Here is a 24,985-nt window from a genome sequence, read left to right as displayed (position 1 = left end):
CGGCCAGTGTGTTGCTCCGTCGTCCTCATCGGTCAATGTGTGGCTCTGTCGTCCTTGTCGGCCATTGTATGGCTCCATTGTCCTCATCTCTCAGGATGTGGCTCCGTCGTCCTCCTCGGCCAGTGTGTGGCACGGTCGTCCTCGTCTTCCAGTGCGTGGCTCCGTCGTCCTCATAGTCCAGTGTGTGGCTCCGTCGTCCTTGTCGGCCAGTGTGTGGCTCCGTCGTCCTCATCGGCCAGTGTGTGGCTCCGTCGTCCTCGTCGACCAGTGTGTGGCTCCGTCGTCCTCGTCGACCAGTTTGTGGCTCCGTCATCCTCGTCGGCCAGTGTGTTGATCGGTCGTCCTCATCGGCGAGTGTGTGGCTCCGTCGTCCTCGTCGGCCAGTGTGTGGCTCCGTCGTCCTCGTCGGCCAATGCCTGGCTCCGTCATCCTCGTCGGCCAGTGTGTGGCTCGGTCGTCCTCGTCGGCCAGTGTGTGGCTCCGTCATCCTCATCGTCCAGTGTGTGGCTCCATCATCCTCGTCATCCAGTGTGTGGCTCCGTCGTCCTCATCGGCCAGTGTGTGGCTCCGTCGTCCTCATCGGCCAGTGTGTGCCTCCATCATCCTCGTCGGCCAGTGTGTGGCTCGGTCGTCCTCATCGGCCAGTGTCTGGCTCCGTCGTCCTCATCGGCCAGTGTGTGGTTCGGTCGTCCTTGTCGGCCAGTGTGTGGCTCCGTCGTCCTCGTCGGCCAGTGTGTGGCTCCGTCGTCCTCGTCGACCAGTGTGTGGCTCCGTTGTCCTCGTCGACCAGTGTGTGGCTCCGTCATCCTCGTCGGCCAGTGTGTTGATCGGTCGTCCTCATCGGCGAGTGTGTGTGGTTCAGTCATCCTCGTCGGCCAGTGTGTGGCTCCGTCGTCCTCGTCGGCCAGTGTGTGGCTCCGTCGTCCTCGTCGGCCAATGTCTGGCTCCGTCATCCTCGTCGGCCAGTGTGTGGCTCGGTCGTCCTCATCGGCCAGTGTGTGGCTCCGTCATCCTCATCGTCCAGTGTGTGGCTCCGTCGTCCTCGTCGTCCAGTGTGTGGCTCCGTCGACCTCATCGGCCAGTGTGTGGCTCCGTCGTCCTCATCGGCCAGTGTGTGCCTCCATCATCCTTGTCGGCCAGTGTGTGGCTCGGTCGTCCTCATCGGCCAGTGTCTGGCTCCGTCATCCTCATCGGCCAGTGTGTGGTTCGGTCGTCCTCGTCGGCCAGTGTGTGGCTCCGTCGTCCTCGTCGGCCAGTGTGTGGCTCCGTCATCCTCGTCGGCCAGTGTGTGGCTCCGTCATCCTCGTCGGCCAGTGTGTTGATCGGTCGTCCTCATCGGCGAGTGTGTGGCTATGTCGTCCTCGTCGGCCAGTGTGTGGTTCAGTCGTCCTCGTCGGCCATTGTGTGGCTCCGTCGTCATCATCGGCCAGTGTGTGGCTCCGTCGTCGTCCTCGGCCAGTGTGTGGCTCCGTCGTCCTCGTCGGCCAGTGTGTGGCTCGGTCGTCCTCGTCAGCCAGTGTGTGGCTCCGTCTTCCTCATCGGCCAGTGTGTGGTTCGGTCGTCCTCATCGGCCAGTGTGTGGCTCGGTCGTCCTCGTCGGCCAGTGTGCGGCTCCGTTCTCCTCGTCGGCCATTGTGTGGCTCCGTCGTCATCATCGGCCAGTGTGTGGCTCCGTCGTCGTCCTCGGCCAGTGTGTGGCTCCGTCGTCCTCGTCGGCCAGTGTGTGGCTCGGTCGTCCTCGTCAGCCAGTGTGTGGCTCCGTCTTCCTCATCGGCCAGTGTGTGGTTCGGTCGTCCTCATCGGCCAGTGTGTGGCTCGGTCATCCTCGTCGGTCAGTGTGCGGCTCCGTTCTCCTCGTCGGTCAGTGTGTGGCTCCGTCGTCCTCGTCGGTCAATGTGTGGCTCCGTCGTCCTCGTCGGCCAGTGTGTGGCTCCGTCATCCTCGTCGGTCAATGTGTGGCTCCGTCGTCCTTGTCGGCCAGTGTGTGGCTCCGTCGTCCTCGTCAGCCAGTGTGTGGCTCCGTCTTCCTCATCGGCCAGTGTGTGGTTCGGTCGTCCTCATCGGCCAGTGTGTGGCTCGGTCGTCCTCGTCGGTCAGTGTGCGGCTCCGTTCTCCTCGTCGGTCAGTGTGTGGCTCCGTCGTCCTCGTCGGTCAATGTGTGGCTCCGTCGTCCTCGTCGGCCAGTGTGTGGCTGCGTCGTTCTCGTCGGTCAATGTGTGGCTCCGTCGTCCTCGTCGGCCAGTGTGTGGCTTCGTCATCCTCGTCGGTCAGTGTGTGGCTCCGTCGTCCTCGTCGGCCATTGTGTGGCTCCATTGTCCTCATCTGCCAGGATGTGGCTCCGTCGTCCTCCTCGGCCAGTGTGTGGCACGGTCGTCCTCATCGGCCAGTGTCTGGCTCGGTCGTTCTCGTCGGCCAGTGTGTGGCTCGGTCGTCCTCGTCGGTCAGTGTGTGGCTCGGTCGTCCTCGTCGGCCAGTGTGTGGCTCGGTCGTCCTCGTCGGCCAGTGTGTGGCTCGGTCGTCCTCGTCGACCAGTGTGTGGCTCGGTCGTCCTCGTCGGCCAGTGTGTGGCTCCGTCGTCCTCGTCGACCAGTGTGTGGCTCCGTCATCCTCGTCGGCCAGTGTGTTGATCGGTCGTCCTCATCGGCGAGTGTGTGTGGTTCAGTCGTCCTCGTCAGGCAGTGTGTGGCTCCGTCGTCCTCGTCGGCCAGTGTGTGGCTCTGTCATCCTCCTCGGCCAGTGTGTGGCATGGTCATCTTCATCGGCCAGTGGGTCGCTCCATCGTCCTCGTCCGCCATTGTGTGGCTCCGTCACCCTCGTCTGCCAGTGTGTGGCTCCATTGTCCTCATCTCCCAGTGTGTGGCTCCGTCGTCTTCTTCACCAAATGTGTGGCTCCGTCGTCCTCGTCGGCCAGTGTGTGGCTCCGTTATCCTCCTCGGCCAGTGTGTGGCACGGTCATCCTCATCGGCCAGTGGGTCGCTCCATCGTCCTCATCCGCCATTGTGTGGCTCCGTCACCCTCGTCTGCCAGTGTGTGGCTCCATTGTCCTCATCTCCCAGTGTGTGGCTCCGTCGTCTTCTTCACCCAATGTGTGGCTCCGTCGTCCTCGTCGGCCAGTGTGTGGCTCCGTTGCCCTCGTATTCCAGTGTGTGGCTCTGTCGTCCTCATCTCCAGTGTGTGACTCCGTCGTCCTCGTCGACCAGTGTGGTTTGGTCAGTTTGGATGCTGATGCTCTTCTGTAAACATGCCTGTGGAGGTCTACTTTGAATCTATTTCAAACAATCATTGTCTCTCTGTCAGACCGAGATTAATTTATTTCTCTGTAATTACCTGCTCGGACACATACATGTTGTTTCTTCCTCGGGCACATGCATGTCCAATTCATGAGTCCTTCTTTTCCTTTATAAAAGCTTCTCTTTGATCCAGTAAAACCTGCTTTTTGTGGTCCTTTTAATTGTGAGGACACCTTCCTTATGTGGCCAGTCTTGTATTACTTTGGAGGAACCACCCAGGATATTACTCCATTTGATCTTGGTGTCGGTCATGCCTGATCGGCCATTGTGGCTCCTGACCGGTCTTTGGCCGAAATTTTTTATGATTGTCATACAAGACTATTTTTTGTTGTAATGTAACAATTGGTTTCTTGTATTTTGACTTAAAAGATAGGCTTGGCAATGATCATTTATTTCCGTAACGACTATGTTATTCATTTCGCAGAAAAGACGATGTTGATGGTTGGTTGGACGCAGTCTTAACTCTTCGACATCTCTTGCTGCCCAATGAGAAAATATTTTTTAAAAGCTATGATGACCAATTTAATTAATGTTTGAAACAGTCAGGGCTATTAACACATACAGTATATTCAAGAAAGCGAATATTCTTGCACATTGGTTATTTTAGACAGGTCAGAGGTCACAGTTTGGAGTTCAAGGAGAGAAGCGAAAGAGGAAAGTCCACAGATATAAAAGGAAGTGGTTTTATATGATTCAAAAGTATTGCATATTCGCCTGAAGTTGGTTTTGTTTGCTGTTCCCATATGAGCACTTGGCTCTTGATCATGACGCTGGATCCCCAGGTTCACGCTTCCATGAGCTTAAACTTTGTGCACATGCATCCACCTTGCATCAAAGGCTGACTCTCAGCCATAACAGAAGTGTGCTCATCACAAAGAACCGCAAGTGATCAAACCAAACGACACAGCAAGCTGTCTGTGTGCATACGTCAGCACTTGCTCCCTGTTCTGTGGACAACCAATGCCCTGTTTTCTGTGCACACGCAGCCGCTTGGCTTCCGAACTCGTGCCAGTGAGTCACAGGCCGCAGCGATGCCATCGGAAAGCAGGACCACATAAGAGGCCATTTATCTCCATGCGTGGCGTTTCTCGGCATCAACGCGACAGCTCGAAAAGCCTTCAGATGGCCTTTGTCTGCAGAACCTTGTCCATAGCCCCCTGGAAGTGATTGTGGTTATGGGCCTGGCTGGACTCATGATGTCATGCCTTTAAAGACACTTTCTCTCTGAATGCAACGCGTGCGAGTGGCACAAACACTTTATCCACAATGTGCTCGTTAATTGTGACGAAGCAGTATTGAGGGGTTCACAGGGGGGAAATGGAGATGGAACCATGAAGAGAACATTAATGATAAATTTGAACTAATGCCTTTTCCATCCTGCAAATTGCCCACGATCGCTTGCGATGGCAGTGGAGCTCACCGTGAGCAAGGTGCACCTGTCACTGCTGTGGTGTGTTTGATCGCTGACGCAGTCGGATGTTGCTCCCTATAATCTCAGTTTACCATGTGGTGTCAGGAGTTATGCAGCATTATTTCATGTTTGACGTGACATTCCGCTGGCAGCTGGCCTGTATGAATACCTACGGGTAATATGAGACTCCACCATGTCCTCAAAAACGAATGCTTGTACATTCCCCAACAAACAGAGGTGCCCAATCATCGAGATTCAGGTTGTACGTTTCGACCACAGAGTTGTGATCTTCATCTGGGGTTCCGGGAGAAGACCACTCGGGAGTTGAAACGTTGGACTTGAGTCTTTCCGTCCCAGCAGCTGCTTCTTTGTTCGTATGCAGCACAAGGCTGCGGGGTAACACCATTGGCTGAGGGCACCGTAGTGCCGCTGATGCAATGCCCTCTGCTGGTTTGGGCAGGAATTTGGAATTTGCCGATGGTATCAGCGATAGCTCGCCTTCTCTTTGCAAAGAACACCATTGGATCTTTAACATAGACCAATGAATGCTGGCAGACGGGACATCTGTTTTAATGTCCATCCAAGGGACGGCACATACATTGATGGATCACTCTTCCTGTGAAACATAGATTATAGCTACGTCGAGTTGCAAACCCAGGATAGACGGCTTAGCGGCAGTGTGCATACCTACAGGCCATCCTGCCAGCCAACTACAGTTGTTGGTGCCTTCAGTTTGGGACAAGCCACCATGCAATCTCTCATGAGAGGACACTTTTAAATCGGTACCATTGCAAGGTAAACTCTGCTTAATTATTGAGTAAATGCAAACAGGCAAACACACGCACACGCACACACACACGCACATGCACAAACATTTTAAGATGCTTTGATTCAACCCCGCTTTGATCGGACACCTGACCCTGACCCATGACATTGATTATTATTCAATTGAATTCAGAATCGTGTTAAAATAAATTGAATTCAAATCAAATGGAAGACCAAATGGGGACAGTACTGCATTCGAGTCATCAGGGGGAACCTGGGTAGGATCCGGGTTTCAGCTGCTACTCTTCTACCTTCAAACCCATCCAGCCACAGCCAAGTGAACCTCATTCAAAAAATAAAAAATAACCCAGATCAAAAAATTAAATAATTCTGGCTGCCAGACCATGTGCCTGACCAGCTTGAAAGGTTGAAAATTAAAACATGTATTCCCCATGACTACGAGATCATAATTGTGAAGTTTCACGCCAATTGATTAAGCAGTTCAAGGGAAAGAATTTTTTTTTAAAGATTTTTGCTCAATCCAATATGGCCGCCAGACCATGTGACATCAATTATTCATGAATATCCTGTTATCCCCAAGGCTTGGGGAACCCAGGCTCGATGTGTGAAGCTTGGGGAACCCAGGCTAGACTTCACCCAGGTGTGAAGTTTCCCCTCAATCTGTCCAGACATTCTGGAGAAGATTTTTATGGGTTTTAGGTTAAATCCAATATGGCTTCCAACCCATGTGACCTATGACATTATGTGTGTGAGCGTTTTGTTCCTCATGGATCGGCAGTCATACTAGTAAAGTTTTGCCTCAATCTGTTCAGCCATTTCAGAGAAGATTTTTGAAGGTTTTCAAAATAATAATAATAATAATAATAATAATAATAATGTGCCTGCCGAACCACATGACCGATGATGTCATCAATTTATTTTTTTGTGGATCAATTTATCCCGAGATGACCCTCAAAAATTTTCATACCGATCTGATTTAGCATTCTATGTATGCATTTTTGACGTCATAAAAGCACCGATGACATCATAAAAAAAAAAAATCGCACTTATTCCCCATGCGGAGAAATTGTCAAGTTTCAATCTTTTCCTTGGTGCAGTTTTGGAGATAGAGAAGTCCAAAATTGTTCCTTTTTTCCAATAATTATCCATAATTATCATTAAAACATTATACACGAGTAGTCGCTCCTTTGGTGAAACTTTTGTATCAATCCGACAAGTGGTTGCAGAGAAAAATACTCATGTTCTGTGCAGACAAACAGACAAAGAAGCAAACAGACAAACGGACCCAAATGCAATGTCCTCTCCTCTAGCGAGGGTAAAAAATCTTCAGTATACTGAAGAGGAGGGTGTGTGCATGTGCATGTTCATGTCTTCCTTGCCCAACCTTTCTTTTTTGGGGCATCTTGCTCTCAAGTTTCTCATATATTTTTTTTTTTTTTGCGTTTAAGCCATATTTTTGCGTTGGATTTTGCATCACGGGTTTGACATAACGGTACCCTTCCTCCTTTCCCATCACCATCCAGCCCTTCATTTACCCCTCGACATCCATGACAAACTACATATGGCAACGTACTCATGTTATTGTTGAAATGGCCATATGTTTCACTTTTACATGCTAAAATCATGTATCCCAAGTTACCAACCCTTGCTATGTAATGTTTCTATCCAGACCTGTTTTTGTGTCCTCATGCATCGGTGAAATGGAACGACGACGTCAGAGGTCTCGCAGAAAGCTGGAAATGGGGCCGTGTGGAGGAATCGAAGCCTCTTGGGATTCGTGGATTATCCTTGCCAAAGGTAACCCCTGTCAACCTTTGACCTTGCCTCCCATGTGAACTGAACCGAAACTAAAAACTATATTTAGAGCCATAAGGAATTGTTTTCATTGAAAAGTTTTAGGATGAAGCACTAAAATGGCACCGAGAAAGAGAGCATGCCTCCCACACTCTTTCATTGAATTAAAAAGGAAGGATAAATCAAATAATTGAAGATGTGATATTTAGTCGTCGTATCGTGAGCTGATTTTCCACCATCGCCACTTCGTTCACGTCAATAAAAAGTTTGTAACGGAATCAAAGTGAGGTCTGACAACCTGAACCCGCTCATGTCAAACACTGAGCTGTTTGTCACTGTTGACGTCAAATTGGGGCCAAAACACAGACTCGAACGAAACAGTAAACGAGGAACATCGTGTTGTTTTGAAATGTTTGAAAACCTTGTGGGACAAGATTCCGAGAATATAACAGGCTTTCATCCCAAACTTTGTTTTTGGTTTTCTTCCTGTCGATCATGTAACCGTCAATTAGGTTATTTCATGCCAGGTGGGATGGATTTGCATCCTGTTCGCTGTGAAAGAAAATTCATGTCGTTGAGCCAATTTGGTTTGTTTCACAAATGTCAAATCGACTTTTCTCTAATTCATAACAATATTCACTGTAAACAAAACTCCCATCTTCCTCGAAAATATCACCTTTTGAATTTCATCATGTTCGGTGCGTGTGGCATACATTAGTCTGACAATAGATTTGAGATGAGCTTGTGCTGGCTTGCGATGTATTAACTTGAAAAAGAGTTCACCATTGTGGTGCAGATGAAAGGCTTCCAAAAATTTTTTTATCTTCACGCAAAAAAGTTGAGTCGTCAACTGGTAAGAATAGGCTGGGTGGTGTGTTTGCTTCTCATACATATGTACAGGCACATGCTCATGCACACACAACACACACAGCTCATGTACCCCCTGCCCCTTCGATAAGGTCGGAGATAGGGGACATTAAAATGACCTCCATCCAACCGACCACTGACAGATCATCTGTCCATGTACTTTTGTGTACGCGATACTTCAAAAACCTTGGAACATTTAGCTTTCATATTGCAGGGGTCTATTCCTCATGACATGATCATGGTGGTGGTTAACTGAATGATGTGTCTGGTGTTGGCTTAATGGCTCGAGTGGTGGGCTTGGGATCCGAGGGTCCTGAGTTCAAATCCCGCTTGGCTGTTGAATTAACACCAGGTGGGATCGACTCAGCCTGTCATCCTTCCGAGGTCGGCACAAATGAGTACCAGCTTGCTGGTATCCTGGGTTGAAGCGGCGACCCGTCCAGGATCGTGCCCAATAACTCAGGAGCCTGCTTAGGCAGCACCAATGCTCTGCACACAGTGTGGTCCCAATGAATGGATGGATTGACTGAATTATGTTGCCATGGCAACCATCTCGGTAACTTGACTTGTGTACACAATGCAGCATTTTAAAAACCGTTCAAGATTTATCCTTCATATTACACAAATCTATTCCTCGTACCACCCAAAAGGTGGCACCTAAAGTGTCAGCTCCATGTTGTCTTTTGAACTGGCCATTTATCCTAACAAAGCTTGTTTGAAAACAAACTTATGCCAGGTAAATGTGTACACACGCACACACACACACACACACACACACACACACACACACACACACACACACACACACACACACACACACACACACACACACACACACACACACACACTTACATTTACACACATACACTTACACTCTTGTTGTGCCTTCAGATGCTTATCGAATGGTCATTTGAACTTACCACCTGTTCTTATAAAATCAAATTTCACAAAGTAGTTGGCAAAGTTTTTCTTTAAAGTTTATTAATCGACTGATGATATTTTTTGTGAGAGTACATGCGTAATACGTATGTATGCCACTATAATCTTACTGCTATCTTTTTGTGGGTTTTGAGATTCATTCATTGATAACCGTATCTCACGAGACTGTCAACTCGGTGGAATAATTTTCCATGGATGACGAGGTCAGTAAGCAATGGACAAATCAACTTAGTTTTTGGGATTTCATCTCTTGGAATCGCAGTCTCATGAGCAACGAGTTCAAAGGGAAACACAAAACGGGCCAAGCCAAAAGATACACTGCGGTGTTCTTTAATGATAACCTGGGTATTTAAAGATGGTGCAAACAGCGTGAGTACCGCACAAACAGCACCTCAATCAAAGCCGTGAGTGTTTGAGTGTTTCATTTGAGATGTCACTTTGTGTGAGAAAAGGCCCCTGGCGGAATGCAAGGCACTCTGACGGAGAGGGCCCTTTTTGTGGGTGGGCGGCCACGGCGTTGACAGCCTCGCAGAGGCAGTGATGCGACAAAGGGCCCAAAAGGATCCGAACATCGCCACCCTTTCGTGGTACGAGTATCCCCGCAGCAACCTGCCCACTCGGCTCTGGCACGAGACAACCGCTCGCAGCAGCTGCCGCACGCCACGGGAAGGCCAGGCATCCGTGCATTCCGGCAAGCCACAAACCACCCTCATTGTTACCTTTTTTTGTGCAGATGAGACCCCCGGATAATGCCTTCAGAGCTGTTAAAGGCCACTCTGGACCTGCTTTCCCAAGGGACGATTTAAAATGGCATCCATTGATGAGATCACTTCAACATACCATTTAAAGTGTTGAAAAGTTGCCATCTCAGACAATTAACAGATAACCTTCGTACTTTCATCAAGAGGAGTTCTACTTCTGCGTTGAAAGTTCCTTTCAAAGGAACTCGTGTTATTATACACCGACATCAAATAAACAACCTTTTGGAATGACCAGGTGCTTCAAATTCAACTTTTCAAAGGAGAGCAATGAACTGATACTGTAAATATTCAGGTCACAAAAGGCTCTTTCGGACCTTGACTCCAAAAAGGTCTTTATCGCTGATATACCATTCTGAGTTTTCCGAAAGACATAGTTTTTGCATTTTGCACGTCGTTCCGGTCCTTCTATGAAGACCGCTGATCCTTCCAAGACATCTCTGGGCGAGTCACAAACAATCGACGTTCCATCGGAATGCCTTGAAAGGCTTCTCTTCTCGTCAAACGGTTTTATCCTGTTGCCGGAGCCTTCGGAGTGATTTGTCTGTCCAGCGACGTGCCAACTTTAAGCCTCCACTGGCCGTAGCTTCTGGCTAAACATGCCGGTATGATAGCACCGGTTGAAGGAGCCTATACAGGTAAACATCGACATTGTCCTCTCGATGTTTGCTGCACCAACTGTGTTTGATGGTGTGTTGCCGAAAAAGCACACTCGATAAATCTCTCGTCATTCGTCCTTTCACGTGTCCAAGATGGGTTACCTATACACAAGGTGAACATCCTGTGCACACCTATATTGTACATTGTCTTTCTTCCTTATGCAATCTGATGGTAGCTTTAGTTCCGAGTGACAGCAGGCTACCTAATTGCTTTGCTTCGACGACCGTTCTCCGATGGATCTGTCATTGTCATGGTGTGGTGCAAAAAACTAGAAATGTATATTTCTTTTGTCTGATATATTGAAGGCATGCTGCGTCTGGACCCAAGGACATACAAGCTCGTCCAACCTATGTAAGGCTTTCACTCAGATTCCTCTTCTCTGGTCTGCTTGTTTACCTTTTGTGGAGGTCTTCACACTCCCGCTGAGTCTCGGTGCATTACTAAGCCAATAATTTGCTTCAGCCATTCAGATTCTAATTCGGATCGAGATGCAACCTTTATCACCCAGCGCAAGTGCCGTTATCTTCCAGCATCAGTACTGTTTGCCACCATTTCCCCCGAATGGATAACAAAGGGTGCTGGTGGGAGGTAAGTGTCCTTTAAACCTCGAGATCCTTAGCCCAACAAATTGGTATGTTATTAACTGGTGGGAGGTGTGTCCTTTAAACCTTGCGATCCTTCTCCCAACAATCGGTATGCTAACGGTCGCAGCATGCCCTCTTTTTGCTGCACAAGGACAGCCCAAGGTATGAAGATATTAACCGCCAAACATTTCAGGAAATGTCCATTTTGATCTCAGAAATATTTGGGCCCGATTAGGCAGCGGGTGCCCCGATTTTTACCCACACTTCGGCGGCTTCACTTACGGCCTTGTATGATCTGTAACTTGAATCTGACTTTGGAACTGCAGGCGTGCAGGATGGCCTAGAAATATGCGCATTTGCCTCTAAGCTGTCAAGCATAGGTTGGGATCCAGACCCAGCCATATACTGTTATCCCGGTGTTTCACAGGAAGGTTGGTTCATCACTGTGTGTTCCGTCCCTCTGATGGACGTTAAATTGGACATCTTCATTTGCCGGTATTAGTTGGTGGACGTTAAATATCCCATGGTGTCATTTAGGAAGAGGAGGTGAGCTATCGCTGGCACCATGAACAAATTACAAATTCCTGCCCCAGCTCCTGCTGCTGGAAATGCAACGGCAAACCACCCAGTATAACCCTTGCCAAGAAACTGCTTCGGCAGCACTGACGCTCTGCAACAGAGCGTGGTACATCAAAATCCGGATGGAACTTCTGTTCTCGCACTCGCACTGTCAACTCGTTTCATCACAGAACATGGAGTCTTTCAGAAGAGATGATAAAAGACATTGGTCTTGTTATCCTGTCTTCAATCTCACGCATTTTAAATATCCCATGACGACGCAGGGCCAAACCACCGCAGCTTTTGGTTGTTTTTCTTTCTCTCAATGGCATAGTAGGCCCGTGTCCTCTTTCCAAGTCCGTTACTTCATCGAACCGAAAATGCAGGGACTTGAAAGAGAAAGGTATTTGTGCAAATTTCATGCAGATGCAATTCTCTTGAGTCTTGGGGATTTCACCAAGAATTGCTTTTCCTTGGGCCTTTGCCCTTTATCCCGGTACGTATGTCTTGTACTGTTAGCTCGATTCAGAATGGTGATGTAAACAGACACCTTTCCATGATGTGGGTTTCCTCGGCATCCTTCCTCACCGCCTGCGAGTTGTCTCGAGTTTTGTACTACACGGTGCCCATGTAAGGCCATGGGGGGTGGGGGGGATTAATGTTTCAAAAACACACAAAAAAATCTCCATGGGTGTGCATTAGTCAAACTTTTCATTTGTACTTTATCACGACAATGATGCTATCCTTTCATATTTCCTCTAATTTAATACTCATAAGTTATGAGATCATGATTCTCTACTTATTACCGAATGCCAGGTTCGAACTGACCTGTTGCTTTCATGGAAATGTCCATATTGCCTTGCCGGGGCCTCGGTGGCAGAGCTTTGCTTATACGGTATTTCACGATCACTCTTGCTTGCTTTGCTACCATATAAATTAAGGAATAAGGAAAAACTGGGCCCCTTTCAATCGAACTTACAAAATGCAAGGCCACATGACTGGTCACCTGACTTTCCTGCAACTTAAATGAGGATATCCTTTGCCGTTCATTGGTAGTTGTATGTTGGTGGAGTCAGAATAAAAGAAAATTGTAATTCTCCCTAAATAATTTTTCCAAATGTAATTATTGTTACTCCTCATTGATAATACTTGTGATCTTTTGATATTCAATCCCAATAAATATGTCTGCCACTCATGGAAGAAAGATTATGTTATCATAATGAAGCACCAATTTGAAGGACTTCACATCTCCGTAGCATGAGATGCACACCGGCCCGTTGGATTCACCAAAGCCTGTTTTCTCTCTGTAATGGAGCAGATATACTGCACAGTGTATGCACTGTGTGCTGGAAATAGCGCCACCTTTGGTGGTAGCCGGTATTACAAATCATCTTCCTTTATTATCTTCAAAATATTCTCCACGATGAGTCATTTGTCTATCTGTGTTGCCATTTTTCCCTCTTGTCGAGGTAATGTTTAGCGTACCCGAAACTTATTTCTAATCTATGAGGAACGTGTTGTAGGCACGTTACGCGATCGTTGACACACGTCGACACACGTTACTTGTAAGTTACTGATAAGTCGAAACACGTCGAGGTAATGTTTAGCGTCAGTGTTCCAGACTCCCTGGTTTTTTTTTTCTTTTATTTTTTCTTCTTTATGACGTTGATGTCGACACTTCGATTTCTAGTGCGGTTATGATTTAAATCTTTGAGCGGCAGCCTATTAATTATATTATATTATAACCGCACTAGAAATCGAAGTGTCAACATCACCGTCATGCCGAAGAAACAAACAAAAAAAAAAACAATGGAGTCTGGAACACTGATGCTAAACATTACCTCGACGTGTTTCGACTTATGAGTAACTTTCAAGTAACGTGTGTCGACGTGTGTCAACGATCACCTAACGCGCCTACAACTTATTGCCAGCATATGCGGAACGTGTGTCATACACTGGCAAACGTCGAAAAAATTTCAACATGCTGAAAATTTGTCGACGTATGCCAGCGTGCTTCAGCGTGCTCTTAACGTATACAAAACTTACCCATAACGTATTCGACGTGTGCCAGCGTATTCGGCAAATTTTTCATAGTTCAGTATACGCTGGCTAAAACGTCAAGGTGTGACAGCGGCTTGACACTTCGATGTCGAGTGCAGTTATGATTTGAATCGTCGAGCCGCAGCCTTTTAAGAGGCTACGCCACGTGATTGTCGGCGATACGCTGCCGCGCTATGCATAAGTTAGACTATCGTTGGGCATACGTTGTGAACGCCGACAACACGCTCAGCATTCGTTCATATAAGTTATCTATATGTTATCGAAACGTTCTGTGTACGTTACTAATACGTTATGCATACGTCCAACTCGTTATGAATATGCCCAAAACTGGAAAAAACATCAATAGTTCAACGTGCGCCAGCGTTTTACATACATTTTGATACCTTGCCATACGCTGGCTAAAACGTCAAGGTGTGACAGGGCCTTAAGCCTGTGTAGCTATGTAAAAGGTAATATTAAATGGTCCCTGACCTCATTCCTTAGTGGGTGGAGGGAAGTGTTTAGGCCCCCACAAAAAAGAAATGATTTCTTCAAAATTCCAACAGGATTAAAAAAATCACCAGGCAATGCTGGGTGTCCCTGTTAGTACAGTGTAATGGAAACTTCTCAAAATTATCATATGGAGTATTATTTGTTGCGATCAATAAATAAAAATTTCAAAAATGATAAAAAATTATAAAGTGCATTTCCAAGAATGTGCCGCAGCACATCGCACGACAAAGGTGGGCCGAGAAGGGAACTCTCGCACAGAGGGCGGCGGTGCCCGCTAGTTCTTACAATGAACTCCTTAGTTTCATGAGTTGTCACTCTGCTGGAGTTGACTCTTGGTGGATATTATGGAGAGGCTGTATTTAAAAATATGTTGATAAAAACATTTTTTATCCCAAAACAATGTAATATTGCAAGCAATACCCCCATTTCTCAGTGTTTTAATAGGATATGACAGACACAGATTTCATGAGCAAAACGGCCTTTTAATTTGTCTTCACCTACTCGCATGTTGTTGCTTTCCACGAGCAAGGCATGCTACTCCCTAAACAAACTCCCACCAGGAATCTTTACAAGAAGACGGCCAATGCCGAAGTCTGCTTCAACATTGGTACCTTTGTTTTCCCTTATTTTCCTGCTGGGAAGTTGGTTTTCCTGAAGTTTGTCCTTTTGGAAGATATGTTGATCTGCCCTGTTGGAGGCTTTTGCAGGCCTTTTTGTGCTGAGCAAAGGCTGCAAAATAAGTTTCACAAACCGTGCATTTGTACATCTTTTAGAGCACGAATGGTCAAAGTGCTTGGTTTTGATCTTTGAGGAAGAATTTCTGTCGGAATGTACACACAGTGTCCTATATCAGTTTTTCTTTTGTACAATGTCTAAAGGTTGTGGAGAAGCCTCCACATGTATATCTAGAATCTGGACATGAGGAGACTTTTGTGTATTTTTATGTGAATGATGAGGACTTTAGTAAACTACGGGAAAATCATCTCAGAATGGGATTCAAACCTAACATTCAAACAAAGAGTGGAACCATTCTGAGCTACACACTTGGTGGAGAACATCAAGCAGGCCAACCAGTGTTTTACATTGTCTCTGATCGAAGTCTCTTCAAGCTCATTAACACCATGACAAATATTCTGGTTCCAGGATGTGCAGCTTCAATCCAGCTTCGTTTCACATGTTTCTTTCGTCGCTCATTCCCATCACTGTTTGGGCATTCTCAGTTGCAATCTTAAATTGTGGCTTCAGTAAGGACTTTGCTTCAAGTATGGATATTGTTTTCTTGAAAAGTCATAACCTTGTTTAACCAGCATTGGCTTGGTTGTCAGAACCTAGGCCTCTTGACTTGTGTTTAGCTCGAAAGTCTTTGTTCCACAAGAAAGTACGAAATGGGAACTATAAGTTTAATAGGATTTGGATGCTGTGCGAAGGAACTGTGAACTGATGAGGCATGAAGAAAAGTAAAACCTACCACCAAAAGCTTTGATCTGATTGGATTGTATTAGGAAATGAGGAACGGGTGACAGACAGCTGGACTTTTATCGTTTCAATGGAGAACAAAATGTACAAGACAACTGTTGGGCAGCCATTGGGACATTATGAGAATCAGAAATGACCTTTGCGTCTGATTCTCATGTTGGACAGCATCTGAGAACCAGACATGACATTCGTCGTTAGCAAGTCCTGCTTCAAATTACCATAACATTTCCTGAATTGTCACATCGAAACACATGATGTGAAGTTAAAGGTTTCCATTGGCTCACCGTGGTGAAGACACTGACTTGCAATCCCAGAAATTGTGGGTTGAAATCCAGCTGAAGGAAGCAGTACTAGGGATTGGTGTTGAAAGCTTCTAGAAACCAGAGCTATTAGTTTCAGCAGAGTTGCTTTGTCACTGCCTTGTAAACCCAGCTGGCTCCTGAATGACCTTCAAGAAAGAGGTACAATCTGCCTTCCCAGTCCAGAATCATCTACATGTGATATCGGTGCACACATTGTAGTTGACTCTTAGTGCCGTCATGGCAATTCGGGATAGGCACTCAAATGCTGCCTTGTGAAAAAGCAGTGGCGTCCAGAATCCCCATAAGAAAATGAAACTAGAGAGTTAGGATCAAATCCCCTTGAGTCCTGACTCAGTAAGTCATGGCATGGGCCTTGTTTGTCTTTAGAAAGTCTCTACAAGAGAACTTTGAACTTCTGAGTTAATAGTTGCTGCAGTTGTGGTATCAGACTGGTGTTGGCTTAGTGGTTAGGGTGGCGGCTTGGGATCCTAGAGTCCTGAGTTCAAGCCCCGTCAGCCACTGAATTAAAATACACCAGGAGGTTGACTCAGCCTGTCATCCTTCCGAGGTCGGGAAAATGAGCACCAGTGTACTGGTAAGGGGGACACTGCATCAGCGGTATAGCCGCGTCCCAACCAATGATGCAACCAGCAGCCACAGGCTGCACTCGATAGGGGGAGAGAGAGATAGAGAGAGATAGAGATAGAGATAGAGATAGAGATAGAGATAGAGATATGGTATCCACAACCTTGGGTTGTATACTTAGAAACTCTGACCTCAAGGTGGGATCAAGTGTCGAAGATACCCTCGTATGACGTCACGTTACGTCTCACAATTTTAAAGCTGCCCTTCATCTACCAGATCCTTGTATTTTTCACTGCCTGACTATCAAACGGTGTCATGTGAAACCCTCCTCTGAGGTGTACAATGCAAGAACCTCCGTCCAGCAATACATCCATTCAAGACGGATCTGCACATGGGCTTACTGGTTGTCCACAAGTGACCGCAATATGCACCGCCACCATAAACACAATAGGAAGGCCACGGCAAAAGGTTGTTTGCGCTGTGGAGCTGGAGTGGCATAGAGGAGCTAAGCGGGATTACTTAGGGCTAAGTTAGCTTCCTGCATCGCATCTCGCTATCTGTCCACCGAGATTTAGGTGTTGATTTTTTTAACCTAATGAAGCACTGTCACTGGGCCTGACAAATGCCTTCCTGTTTGTCCAAGGCACGTGCCGTCCCAAGACATAACCATATACCCACCGGCCCGCATCCCCCCATCACCGATAGCATCTGCCTGGCTCGATCAGTACCCCCGGCCTGCTGGAGCCTGGCGTCCAGCACGAGAAGCTTTGAATTGACAGCTTCATGACTTATAAATGGGAAGATCCTCTGCCTTGTTTTAATGGCTCCGCTGAAGCTTTTAGCATGCACCGCGATTCATGCAGCTTGCCCTCATGGATGGATGCAAGTCGGCAAATTCTGTACAGTGCCTTTGGCCGTTGTTCAATGGAAACAAATTAACAACCTGAATAAGAAAAAAAAGAAAAACTTTAATGACACATAAATCGATGACGATGAGGGATGGAACAGATGTGCACAGACTGCGTTTTCTTGATTTTTTTTCTTCCCCCCAACCCCCAATGTAATGATTTCAATTTTCTTGAACTTTTAAACATCGTCCATCCCTTGTGCTTTACGTAATATCAAGCTGCACTTCCTTCCCAAATAATAAATATTAAGCTACCGACCTACATGGAACCATGTGGGTGTAAAAATCCTCTGGGATGATCCTGGAGGGAGATGTCCAGCGTGTCTTGGCATCGCTGTCTTTTCAGAAATAGATTTTTATCAGAAACTATCACTTACATCTTTATTGAAAAATAATTTACCGTTTTTGTTTTTTGTTTTTTTTTCTCCAGGTATTTTGGTCAGGGAAATGTTATTATCACCACAAACCTCATACCAGACTCAGTAGCATTAATTATGGTTAGGTTGCTCGCTCTGAGATTGTGAGGTCGGTGGTTAGAGTCAGACCCTGGCCTTGTTGTACGAAAAGCTTTTAAAATGGTACGTGCTGCTTCCTCACTTGATAGAAGCAGATTTGCATTATCTCCCTCAAGGTGAACAACTGAGTTTCCATCCATCCATTGGGACCATCTCTGTGCAGAGCGTTGGTGCTGCCAAAGCAGTCTCCTTGGCTATTGGGCACAATACTGGACGGGTCACCACTCCGACACAGGATACCAGCAAGCTGGCACTCATTTTACCGACCTCGCAAGGATGGCAGGCAGAGTCAACCTGACCTGGGATTAATTAACAAACAGGATTTTAACTCAGGATGCAAGGATCCCAAGCCCATCACCCATCCATAATTGTGCCCTTTGTTTGTGTGAAGTCAAATCCAATGTTGTCTGGTGTTTGTCTGCGCATGATTTGTGTGACAGCTCCTCCTTGAGCCTGCAAATATCCTGTAAGAAATAAATGGATTTAAAAAAGCATCCCATGAATTTTCAAGTTTTTTTGCCACATGCCCCCCTCCCCCCCTTCCACCACAGCCCTTCCTGCTGACTTACAATTTCAAAGTCCAAAATACATCTTTGGACCCCATAGAATATTTTCCAATAGTGGTTCCTGAGAAGAAAAAAAGTCGTGCATTTAGAACATTGTTTTTGTCTTCCATACTCAACGCACTTTCCAACAACATTGAGAATAGAGTAAGATCATTCCAGTGACATGTATGGTTGATACATGCCAGGATGGCTTCCACTGTACTGTTATTCCTCCAGTAGGTCTGAGCAGCAGGAGAGTTGTGTAAATGCAAAATAAGGACACAGATCGCATCGTGAGCTATCTGGCAGTTCTACAGGTTTCAAAGGATCCTATCAGGATGTTTCCATCATCTCAAAGAGCAAGATGAAGGGGAAAAGTAGCAAAGTTAATGTGAATCTTGCGTCTTCCTGTTTACTGATCAACTCACATTTACGTAGGGCTGGGTATAGGATGGGCAGATAGAACAGGGAGAAATCTTTAGACGTCTCAGGAATGATGTTTGTTTGTAAAAGTTTTCATAAATTAAAAAGAACTATGATTTGTAGACAAATTCACCATTCACACCCATCGACCGTAATATCGCGTGGAATCATGGCCTTGCCGCCGATCGTGAAGGACGGACATCCTATTGTGCTGAATTTGCTGCTCACATGTTGGAACTTTACCAACAAATTCCGTTAAAGTGCTGGCACGGAGTTTGAGCCAAGTTGAGATATGTGCAGTGCAAGGTGTGGGCTTCTGTCCCCCCTTCCGCCCCCCTCTCCTTTCCAGGACCAGGTAGCTGAACCAATGCACTTTCACATTCACCATGGTTCTAAACTCCTTTGCATTCTTTCATTAAACAATTGAAGAACATGGCTACTGCTTCAGTCGAGATGTGAATATTTAAGCTTAAGTAGCGATACCCGTGCACATGCACGGGATAGCAGTACAACATTGCTGGTAGCAGACGACAGACCGTACAGGGGGAATGACAAAAATACGCATTGTGCAAAATGCAAGTGGTACTATGGAACGCCAAGACTTCCCAAACATTGTCGGCATGTCTGCTAAGTGCCACAGCAATTTCATATGGATCGTGTGACGGCGAGCCGAGTTTTTAGTGTACAAGCTTGGTATTATAATAGAGATGATGTACTTATGATTAGATTATTGAGTTTTTTTTTAATCCTCTTTAAATGTTATCATCATGCAAATAACTGCACTGCCAATAATTGCGCACTTCTCATTGCAGGTTCATTCTGGAATTTGCATCATCACAGTCCTACTTGTTGGGTATGGAAACCAGGTACAGATCTATGATTTTAGATTGGGGGGTGGGGGGTGGTGGGGGGCACAAAAATTTACATTGCACTGAAAAATGTAATTTTCCTGAACAGAGGGAGGAGAACATTTTTTGTGGGAATATTCCCACAAAAAATTCTACAAACTATTCTAAATATAGACGAAGAATGGTCCAATACGCTTGAAAAGAAGTACTCCAATGAAAAAAACTTTTGTTCAAAACTCAACATTTATTTTAATTATTGTCTCATCATCAAAATCAAATTGAATGAAAAACAGACATTGCATGTAATGAAACAAATGACATCATGATCAAATCAATATCTCTGACATTGAACAAGGTTTGGCATGGAACTGACCTTCGATCAGAATTACGGTATTGCAATCAGTTGAACATTTGCCTTCATCATCTCGACGATGTGAATCACTCATGACAAAGATTTCTTCTCCAACACATTGGATGTTTATTGTATACCCTGGAGAATTTCCCACAGTCAAAAAAACATGTTCTTGAGTCTTGAAAACACAGACTCAGTGTTGAATTCAAACAGAATGATGGGAACTCTGGATTATCTGATACTTGGGATACCATTCTACCTCTTGGTTCATGGATGGTTAGGAGAAAAGAAGCTTCTCTGATGACAAATGATTCTGGTAATTCGTTAATCATCAAGTATCCACCATGGGAACAAACTGAATGGTACAAGTCAGTTCCATGTTGAACGCTGCGGTCAACATCAACTGTGGTCTGAGGAATATCAGGTTATCCCACATTCTGAGATCGCATCTTCGGTTATATACACCTCAATACAGATGAAAGTAGAAGGGCACTCGGTAGAGCACATACCTTCGCCACATAATACATGATCCACGACAACATATCGGGTCCATTACACTTTTGAAATGTCTTGCTACATACCGTTTTTGGCCCTATCTCTCAATGGTGAAGAATCACTTTGAAATTAAATAATTCTCGTATCCAGATCCGGATTCAGTTCTTCACCAAAATCGAAGCAATTCTTCGTGGTCAAACACCCAACCTGCCCACCAAGTTTTATTCGAATCCGTCGAAAACTTTTTGAGATATCATGCTATATATTAGTTTAGCCCTGTCTCTCAATGGTGAAGAATCACTTAAAAAAATTTCGTAATCCGATCCAGATCCAAATCTTCACCAAAATCTAATCAGTTCGGCCTTGTCACACACCGAACCTGTCCACAAAATTTCATCCTGAACCGCCAAAAACTTTTTGAGATATCCTGCACACAGACAAACAGAGAGGGAGGGGTGAAAACATAACCTCCTTCACCTTTGGTGGTGGAGGTAAAAACGATGCCTTGGGGTGGGGGGAGGGGTTTAGGGGGGTTGCCCTGTGTGCCCCCCCTCCCCAGATCCACCTCTGCAAACGGTGGAGTCTTTGACACCCTTGACTTCCCCAGTATGCTCCAGACTTGGCCCTTATTTTCCCTTCCTCAAATATCCTTCCAAATGTCTCTTCTCTCCCCACTTGGTCGGCATTCCTCCACTCTCTCTTCTCTCCCCAACCTCCTTTTTTTTCTTCTTGATTTTCACTTCCCCCTTCTCCCTACTCCCTCCAGTATGTAAAATAGATAGTCCATAACTGAGCTCTTGATTGCTCTCTCAAAGTTCAAGTAAGCACACAGTTTGCCAGCTTAACATTTGATCTTCCAGAAAATGCACCACCTCATCTTTATCATTATATTAGGGTGCTCATGGCTGCCTTTTGAGGGTCCACCACACTGTCCGAGAAGCATGCCTTACATCTCACTTTGAGACGTTTGATACTTCCTGTTAATTGGCTCCACCAATCAGGAACGGTGATTTCTGCTGCTGGGCCTCATCACTCACAAGCAGATAAAAGCTGCCAGGAGAAGGAAAAGATAATGTTTGCTTCAAATTCCAAGGCTCAAAGCATGACTCAAACCTGAGATAAACAGGTTATCCCAACTAGACTCACTTCAGTGTATCTGAGATGTAAAGTAAAACCCTGAGATCCAGGTCAGGCCTAATAATGTTACAAAATAATAAACGTTTTCTGGTTTATAATTTGTATTACAAGTTTATAATCATTCATATATTATGTCAATAATAACATGTAGCACAGAAAATAGACTTACATAATCCTCATCATATATATTTATTTATTTATTTATATATATATATATATATATATATATATATATATATATATATATATATATATATATATATATATATACATACATATATCCACATTAGATAAAGTTAAAACAAAAGTTCAGAGTAATTTAATCGACTGAATGGCATCCTACGCTGCTGCACCTCCTGTAGGGATGGATTGGAGGAACAAGAGGAAACACCAAGAAATGCAAGGAACTTGGACACAGGCCCTTTGACCCATCATGCCCGTGCTTCACCCACACCCCATTAATTTAATTCCTCAGTTGATTTACTTGATTTCACTGGGGGTGGGTGGGCAGGAGGGTAAGTGGGGAGGAGAAGAGTGGAGCAGGTACAAGGACAGCACATTCATCTTTTTGATGAGACCTTGCAGACGTCACACTACAATCACCCATCATACATAGATAGCTAAGCTACCTACCAGTCTTGCCAAAATCCCTGTACCTCTCTGTCCTCAATGTTTCAAGGTGCCTATCTAAATCAAATTTAAACCTATCTACTGTTCTGCTGTTACAACCTTTTTTAGGGAGACCATTACATGCATTAACTACTCTCTGAGTGAAAGATCCCGGCCGAACTACCATTTGTGAGAGTAAAAAAAGAAAGAGTTTGATGTCCAGTTCGGCATTGCTCCACATGTAGGTCAGATCTGCAGCTGGTCCTTTCCACCTCAATCAAAGTTAAGTTTTCCGATCCGGATCTGTCGTGTTTTTCTGCTATATTTTCGTCACTATGTGCTGTTTGTATTTTCCTCGAACGTTTTCGTTCGTACCTTGCGAGCCTAATACCTTGTTGTCCTAATCGGTGAATTCTTTTTTGTGTGTGTGTAGCCCAGGCCTACTTGGATAGTCAGGTGCTAATCATCCCATTTCTGTTGTTTTTTTCACCATCTACATATGTCACCATCTTTTATTTTTTTTTCACCATCACCTGCTCTGCTGCTCTTGCACATCCTCTCTCTGCCCTTTTCACCCCATCAGCACAGTGTTAGGTCAGAACGACAAGACATCTCTTTTTTTTTCTTTCTTTCTTTTTGTCCTTTCTCAAATGCTCAAATAAAAGGCTATTTTGTATATTTGGTTAGCCCGTTTGCTATTCCCATGTGAACACCTCCTTTGTGATCCGAGGGATTGTGGATTCAGATCTAATGTCGTCTTGATTCGCCCATTGTCCCTGAAATAAATTAATTATTATTTTTATATGATGTTATGCTATTCTCTATTTGTATTCCATTTCTGCTTCTTCTCCAGTTTTCCCTTCCACTTCTATGATTGAGAGTTTGCAGATGTATCCAGCTTGTTCACCCCCTGTGTCTTTCCCTTGCTCTCATCCTTCCCCACATTCAATCTTCCTCCAAGTCTCCCTCTATTTTGTCCCTCCACCCGGTTGTTGTTGGTGCTCGCCCCCCCCCCATTTGTACTCTTCTTCTTGTTCTTGTCTATATTCTAGCTCCTCCACAAGCTTCGACTCTGAATACAAAAAAAAAAAAATTAGAAAAATAAAAAATTAGAAAAAAATATTTGTTTATCCCTCACCAACTTCAGTCCAAGGTCCTCAGTGAGCCTGAGACAATGTTAAAGAACAGATTTGAAAGGATGATAAAGAATAAGAGGAATGAATGAAAGCTTTGGCTAAATGTAGATGGATTGGCTTTTGGTTCCGGCTCGATCCATTCTCTGCTGATTAGGTTCCTTTGACCTTTCAACAAAGAGGTCACGACGAGCCGGCAGATAGCTTACAACAACAGCCTTCTATTGTGGAATTATTATGGAACCCTAGAAGAGCAGATTTGAGGAGTAATGGTAGGAAAGCAAAAATATCGGGCACAGTGACTCGCGGAATGTGAGTCTGACCCTTTGGCTGAATGAAAAGAGATGTCAGAACTTGTTTGACAAAAGATTTTTTTCGTTTCCAGCCTCCAATTTGCACTACCCACCGCTTTACAAGGAGCTTCTGGGAATGTGTGTGTCTCTATTGTTTTCCTCGGCGGACAGCCCAACCATGTCCTTTTAAAGTCCACCATCATTATTTCATAAATCTATTACATTCCTACATCCCGCTTTCTCTCATGATTCCGAAAACTGTCATTTATTCCAACTGTCGAGTCCGCTTCTTTTGTGCTTCCTTACGCCTCTTAACGTAAAACAAGCTCGACCACAGAGCCCTGCGACGTAATTGCATTTTGTTTGGAGAATCGATGGAGAGAGACCTTAAAGCCACCGCAAAAAAAAGAAGAAAACTCAACAGTGATTCAAAAGAACTAGAGACTCTCCGAACCGTGCCCGGCGCTCGAATGCAAGCCAGGAACAAAGAGGTGAAAATCCCCCTCCAGATTCAGCCGAAGCAATTGGGGTCTACAAGAATGCGCTTGCGAACAAGCTTATGGATACCACTCGGGTTCACTAAGGTTGGCCCGGACAAAGTGTGTAACGCAGCACAAAAGAATAAAGATTCTATTATTCCCCTTGCTCTGCAGGAATCAAACCTGATGCCCCCTCCAGAGCGTACCGAGCTCAGTTTGATGTGGTCACTCCCCGGGAAACTCAGCTTTATGGCTTTAGTAAAGCCGAGTTGAAAACTGAACTACCTGATGTTTTTAGAGCGAGCTTTTGTTAGTTATGCTTCTTCGAGGCTGGGTAGGGGGGTTGGGGGTGGTGGGCGTGGGAGCTGGGAAGGTCTTTCCTTAAATTATCTTTATGTTTGTGCTTTGAGCATACAGACATCACTGTGCTGACGACTGTAATGGATCTGCAATAAGGAGTTCCTCGATGCCATGTATTAACTCACATTTTACATTCATTTGAAGGGAAATCCAACGCAAGCTTCAAAAACTGAGATTTATTACATGTGTTCTTTATTTGAAATTTTCTCTTTGCATCCATATGTGAAATCTAATATGTTATTAAGCAGTAAATGCAGCTTTGATGAGTTTCCCTGGAAGCCGCCACGTTTACACGTTGCGGAGTCCCTGTTTGGCTGTGGATATGA

The 24,985-nt window shown here is 45.5% G+C and overlaps 1 long non-coding RNA gene across 1 annotated transcript in view; it reads left to right on the top strand.

Annotated features, from left to right (window-relative positions):
• Positions 1–23,111, top strand: part of LOC147015355 (uncharacterized) — a 121,172-nt gene extending 98,061 nt beyond the window's left edge. Inside the window, exons 4-6 of the long non-coding RNA XR_015050108.1 lie at positions 7,157–7,284; positions 19,766–19,819; positions 22,148–23,111. This is a non-coding gene — a long non-coding RNA (uncharacterized LOC147015355). The remainder of the gene's footprint in view (positions 1–7,156; positions 7,285–19,765; positions 19,820–22,147) is intronic.
• Positions 23,112–24,985: the final 1,874 nt, after the last annotated feature.

The sequence above is a fragment of the Eptatretus burgeri genome, chromosome 12, assembly GCF_056783735.1.
Source record: "Eptatretus burgeri isolate ZD-2024b chromosome 12, Ebu_testis_v1, whole genome shotgun sequence".
Classification (NCBI taxonomy): domain Eukaryota; kingdom Metazoa; phylum Chordata; class Myxini; order Myxiniformes; family Myxinidae; genus Eptatretus; species Eptatretus burgeri.
The sequence above is the reverse complement of the archived record's forward strand: the minus strand, read 5'-3'. Positions and strand labels throughout refer to the sequence as shown.